Consider the following 6,465-nt stretch of genomic DNA (forward strand, 5'->3'; position numbering starts at 1 on the left):
GTGTGTGTGTGTGTGTGTGTGTGTGTGTGTGTGTGTTTATGGAGTTACTGTAATTCCATGTATTTTCTACAGTAATTAAGTGCTTTTTTATATTACAGTCAGCAACCGTAACTATTTTACCATTTTCTGCCATTATTTTGCAGTGTTGACTGACAGTGATTCCATGTATTTTCTACGGTAATAAACTGTTTTGGATTTTACAGTTGTATTTTACCACTTCTTGCTGTGAAATTTACGGACTCTTTTTTACAGTGTAGGTAGTTCTTGGTGAAGCTTCACCAGATACGAGGAGATGGTGTGGGGGGGGAGGGGGGCAGGTTTTTCAATGAGTTTGGATCGTCTGACTCAGTGCAGTGTGAAAGTGAACTGCACCATCTGAAAATTAAAATTAAACAAATGTTGCAATTTTGGTCCCCAATTGAACTGAGTCGATGGGGAGACTGCCCACAAACCCCATGCAGGTAAGTGACACCAACACAAATGAGGTAAGAGCACCTCTTACCTCATCTTACAGTAATGAGGTAAAGAGCATGCCCATTTTACACACACCAGCTGGGTACAACTGAGTCACGTACCCACCAATCTGTGGTCTGGATGTGAGCCAAACTTTGTCCAAATCACACAGTTGGTGTCAGTCAGTCCATTTATTATTGTTGTTATTAAAGGAGATTTCCTGCCTACACACTTTTAAACCTTTCAAGAGCATACACATATGAATGTCCTCCACTGAGAAGAAGTTAAGCTTCTGAGGCCACAACTTTGTTCTGTGTGTAGCAGTGATCACCAGATGAACCGTACAGAAGCAGAACAGACTCATTATAGTTTCCACTCCTTACAGCACATGGCTGGTCTGGAGGCCTCAGAGAGGAAACCTTTGATTACAGATCCAGCTGGAGCAGCATATGTTGGAAAGTAAGAGCTTCCATGGAACTCTTATTTTCCAGGGAAAATATTATCTTCAGTTAAAGGCAACTTACTCTCAGTATGTCATGGATGACGAGAGAAAGCTGTAGTTTATGTAGAATATATGTAGAATATTGCCAAAGACAATTGCAAACATCTTTCAGGCAATCATTTTAACTTTAATCACCAAAAAGCTGCTTTTCACAGTGCATTTAAATAGTCTAAAATTATATGTAGCTAAAATGCCTTTTTTTTTGTAGAACTTATAATTCATAAGGTGAATTTGGCCATATAACATTTTGGAGCATGCATCATTGTATTTATCAAGAGTTATTGCACTTGTATGTTGATATTAACCACATGTCTCTAACACATTTTACTTACTTGTGAAGACAGCTGCTTTGTAGGATTCATTTTAAAATTCTACTTGTGGTTTTTCATTCTTAGATGAACCTCTTTATTGAACCTCTGAGGTTTTTATACCACATGTAGGGTGCTAAGGTCCCTAAGGTCGTTTATATTTTTTACTTGTTCCTAAAACTCAGAGGTGCCCATCCATCCATTCTTCCATCCATCCGTGCTTGTCCTCGCCTTGCAGTGTGCGTATCTCCAGCAACAATGAGCGAGAGGAGGGGAACACACTGGAAAGCTTCCTAGTCCATCACAAGGTAACACAGAGGCACACAGGACAAACAACCATGCACAAACAGTCTGCATCTACTGTGTCAGCTAGTTTTACTGTTTACCCTGTTGTTCAGCTGATTTATTTATATGTTTAGTCTCTATAACACGCAGACATTCTATGCACTGAATGTCGGCTTGATTATTTATCTTTGCATGTAGCTTGAACAGCACCATGACAACCGGAGATTTCGAAATGTGTTTTATGAATAAAGTGGGTGAGGACACACAATAACAGCTTGGCTCATTACATTTAACTTTGAGTTGAGGCTGAGGTAGAAGGTAACATCTGAGTACCTCCTGTTTACATTGTTCCTTCCTTTTCCTTGCCAGGAAGCATTTGTGTGTGTGTGTGTGTGTGTGTGTGTGTGTGTGTGTGTGTGTGTGTGTGTGTGTGTGTGTGTGTGTGTGTGCGTTTGTTTGTAATACCTTGTGGGGACGATTTTCCTGACGTTGTGGGGACCGGAGCCTGGTCCCCACAAGGGGAAACCCTGTTTTTGGGTCAGGGGTCAGATTTAGGGCTAAGGTATGAATTGAGTTTTGGTTAGGGTTAGGGTTAGGTATGTGATGGTTAGGGTTAGGAAAAGGGTAAAGGTAAGGTTTAGGCTGTAGAAATGAATGGAAGTCAATGGAAAGTCCCCACAAAGATAGCAACACAAACATGTGTGTGTGTGTCTGTGTCTGTGTTGTGGAGGATGGAGGTATAAAGAATGTAGTGTATTAATGTTACCTCATGTTGGAGATCAAGTCATTTGTGATAACTGTCAAATTTAGCTTTGAAAAACACATTTCCAGGAAATAACACCATTATTCATTGATTGAATATGTTGGTATCAACACCATGATTGTTATAGCTTCAAAAGCTACATTTGTAATAATTGCTTTAAGTTGTGTGGAAAAGGAAATGTTCTTCTCGAGGGTGTGGAAATGCCTTAAGACTGGGCGTCCCCTATCGCTTCCTGTTTGCTGAACAGTTTGTTAGGAGGTCTCTGCTCAGAGCCATTCCACGAGAGCATGGCAACCATACTCAGAACCGTCCATCATATGATGCATATTCCTGTAACATATGCAAAGAACATGCATGAAGGACATCCATACAGGGAGATGGGTACATCTTACACAGACTAAATTTATAAACACAAACATTCACACATCTTTGTACTTCTGTCAATCTGAGGACTTTGTATTGACTTCAAACTAACCCTAACCTCACCCAAAACTTAATTCATCTAACCAGCAGAGCTCAGTACAACTGGAAAAAAGTGAGGATCAGGAAAATGTCCTCACTTCCCAAAAAATATCTCCCTTTGTTGATTAACTACATTGTCTCTATATGTAGCATGTACAAGTACATGTGCACACACATACACACGCTCATGCACATACACACTCAAACACACACAAAGAAAAAGACATACAGAGAGAAGACTGTAGCAGTATCTTGAAATCTCAAATCATATCTGGAAACTGAATCATGTGCGATTCTAAAAAGTCTGTGGACTCTAACCCTAAACATATGATTAATTTTGCTTGGAACCTAAATCTTTACCAGCAGCTCTGACTCAGCAGTCCAGCAGACATCCTATCATCCAAAACATCAAACATCCTGTGCCTGCAGTTAATGATCCTGCTTTTCTAGTAGATTTCTTCTGTCAAACTTAAAACCTGTTCAATCCACAAGAGCACAGAGACACTGTTGCTGACAAATAGCACAAATCAGGTGCAGTCTATATTAATCCATACTAATAAACACAAAAAATGTAATGGGGAAAGTATCAAATACTGTAAGTAAAGGAAAATTTAAAGCATAAGGAGGTTGAAACTTAGGGATTGTTGCATTCAGTGTGAGAGTACCCCACAGTTTGGCTGGAAGAGACCCCCTGCACCAAAATATGTCTCTAATCTTAGGATATCATAGGTCTATGTAGAACATTGAGACCAACAGGCTATAATGCTAATCATAATATCAGCTGTTATCATATACCACATGTTGAGAACAACCTATTTAAAGCAAAAGGATAACTGTCTTTTCATTCCTACCCAGATCCGAATTAGAGTTTTTTTGCTTGAGAAAAAAAACTTTCTTTTGGAACTGGATTCTTTCACGTTCAGTAAGCATAAAAATCTGTTATGATCTTAGAACCTGGGATGGATCACACAAACTCTAAACTGTGTTTTACTGTTAAAATCCACAACATGAGATCAATTCAATCTCATATCTACCACTGATATGTATAAACTAGTATTTACAATTAATTTCAAAAACAAAGGGAAATTAAATGTCATAATTCTTATCATCCAAGTACCTTCAAAGAGTTGTACTGGATGGTGGAGCTGTGGGCAGGAAGGATCTGTAGTAGTCAGTATTGCAACAAATCTGAAGAGGCCTCTGACTGAAGACAGGCAGACAGTGTCTGACTCAGAGTTATGAGAGTCATGTTAACAAATTAATTTCCAGGAAATAGAGCTAATATTCCACAGTAACATGTCTGATGAGACCATCAGTTGTTGGGAAGCCCAGCTATTCTACCTCCTTTGGTTTTGCTGCTCCTGTTAAAAAAGATTTCTGGCCATATGGTCAGAAAGTTGGACAGAGAGATAGAGTCGGTGATATAATCCTTACCCTTTATGATTGATATAAGAGATGGTTTGAACTTCCTTCTTCTCTCTCAGCGTTTTGGTCTTTCTATGAATCCGTGAAGCCTCCTGTTCAAGTCCTTGCAGTCAATAACTTGGAGTCGTTTTGTGTTAAAGAAAAGTCAGCTCCTGTTCTTTAACTTAAAACAACAAAGCATAAGATAAAAGCAAGAGATAAAATAGTTGCTGTTTTTTATAGTTACCACTAAGCATAGCTCAAACTGGTTTTAACAATCTTAAAAGCTCAAGCTAACAGTTTTCACAACTGCTCCCAGTTGTAAAAACAATACCTTGTTGCTATGGTTATCCATGAAAATGACTGTCCAAAAGTAAAAGAGTAAGCACAGTTTCTTTTTTTCTCCTTCCCCCGCTTTGATCATCTCGTTTCATATGGTCAATTATGACTGACATTTTTCTAAAACAGTATTGAGTTAATTTCTTCACTATGAATTTATGACGTTCAGTAATAGGATCATTTTTGTTGCAAATATGCTCACTTATATTGAATTATATGGAGATGAAAAATCTAAATAGAAGGTTCTTGCATATATGATGTTTAGAAATGTTTGGAATCATAGTGGCAACCAGGGACAAGGGTGGTCCTTGTCCCCAATTGGAAGCAAATTAATAGTTACACTGACTAAATTCAGAAGCTAAATCTTGAAGAGTCGTTGCAGTCAAAGAATAAAGGACAGAAATTCTTAGGTTCTTTTAGATACAGGATTTTGGGTATTTGGGTATTATGTAACAATGCATATTTTTGTCATAGCATTCAACCTATGAATGAGTTATAAGGAATGAACCTCTCCATCCATAGTAGGGTTAGACGTCACGGGCAAACATTAGAGCAGTGGTGTTCAAAGTCTAGGTTACAACATCTTTTAGCTTTGGTTTCATACCCTGAGATTATTTGCACAGAAATATGACCAGCAATGAGATACATACACATCCAGAACCACATACTGCTTGAAGCGGGGTTTAAATCACCAAGGACTAAAGTCAGGCAGTCTGGATTCTTCAGCTGCAGTCAGCTACTGCGCAGGATGCCTGGGAAGGATTGCCACACAGATAATAAAAGTAAAATACTCAAATGTTTGTGAGCAATTCAGTTTAAATTATTACCATGAGAGTAATGAGCTACTACACAGAGGATGACTGAGTGGGCTGAGGCCTGCTGGGAACTGAGTAGTAGCCACTCAGGGTTTTAACAAGCTTATCAGACGGCTTTGATAAATGCACTGGCTTTACATTCCAAGTCAGGAAAACAGTGGGACAAAAATAGAACAGCCACACATGACTTAGCAGTAACTTTTCAGGATTGGGAACTCAACGTTCGTTTATACTAAAAACATGAAGAGAGCCTCAAGGAATGCTAGGAACCCCACTGGTCCTTCCGACTGCAAGCTTTTTCTCTTCAGCTAAACAGAACTAAATGTTTGAAGTCTTGTAAGCTGAATTTAAAATAAACCCGATGAATTTCATTGTGAACCAACTAGAAGTAAACTGAGTTAAGCCTGGATTAATCCAAAAGTGAAGCAACACAATGATGTAGTTAGTGCCAGCTATTGCTATCTCTCAGTGCAACCCAGACTTTCTGGAAGCAGGTTGCATCTTGTCCCTGTTTGAATCTTACCAACATGGTGCCAAACAATAAATACGGAGCATGTTGTTCCTAATTTGCCTTTCCAAGTGAAAATAAATGTAACTCCTACAAAGACACATGGCGGCAGGACTTCTGTTCCCACCTCTGATCTGTGTCATCGGGCATTGTTAAAATACTTTTGTTGATAAAATGATCATAAAGTCACAACAAACAGTTCAATGTCCAGGACACACCTTCTATGACTGCTTGCAGAAAATTTCACGAGTTCACATTCCTCCTGCTGCTGCTCTGTTTCATGCATTTCATCCCATTGATCCTTATTTACCTCCTCCAGACTCTGCCTACCTCAGTTAAATACACAGCTACCCTCCAACATGTTTTAACAGCAGAAAGAAGCCAGAGTACAAGGAGAGAAGCTGAACATGCACAGGATGAAACATGCAAAGTCCTGCAGAAACACACCAGGGATTCCAACCTGCTAACCACTGCTCCATCACGCAGCCCCCTAGTTGTAGCATTAAATGTAAAAAAGCTAATTATGTACGTCTGGGTCAAATGGCCGGAATTTTAAGGGATGAAGGTGTGGGAATATTTTTGAAAGATAATGTAAAATAACATTCTCTGGAACCTTGTTGGTGACT

General features: G+C 39.1%; 1 long non-coding RNA gene across 1 annotated transcript in view; it reads right to left on the reverse strand.

Moving 5' to 3' along the window:
- The window catches only part of LOC106939111 (uncharacterized), a 16,845-nt gene extending 12,209 nt beyond the window's left edge, over positions 1-4,636 (reverse strand). The window contains exon 1 of the long non-coding RNA XR_001422762.1: positions 4,627-4,636. This is a non-coding gene — a long non-coding RNA (uncharacterized LOC106939111). The remainder of the gene's footprint in view (positions 1-4,626) is intronic.
- Positions 4,637-6,465: the final 1,829 nt, after the last annotated feature.

The sequence above is a fragment of the Poecilia latipinna genome, unplaced genomic scaffold (assembly GCF_001443285.1).
Source record: "Poecilia latipinna isolate Pla-1442-1.1 unplaced genomic scaffold, P_latipinna-1.0 Scaffold2776, whole genome shotgun sequence".
Classification (NCBI taxonomy): domain Eukaryota; kingdom Metazoa; phylum Chordata; class Actinopteri; order Cyprinodontiformes; family Poeciliidae; genus Poecilia; species Poecilia latipinna.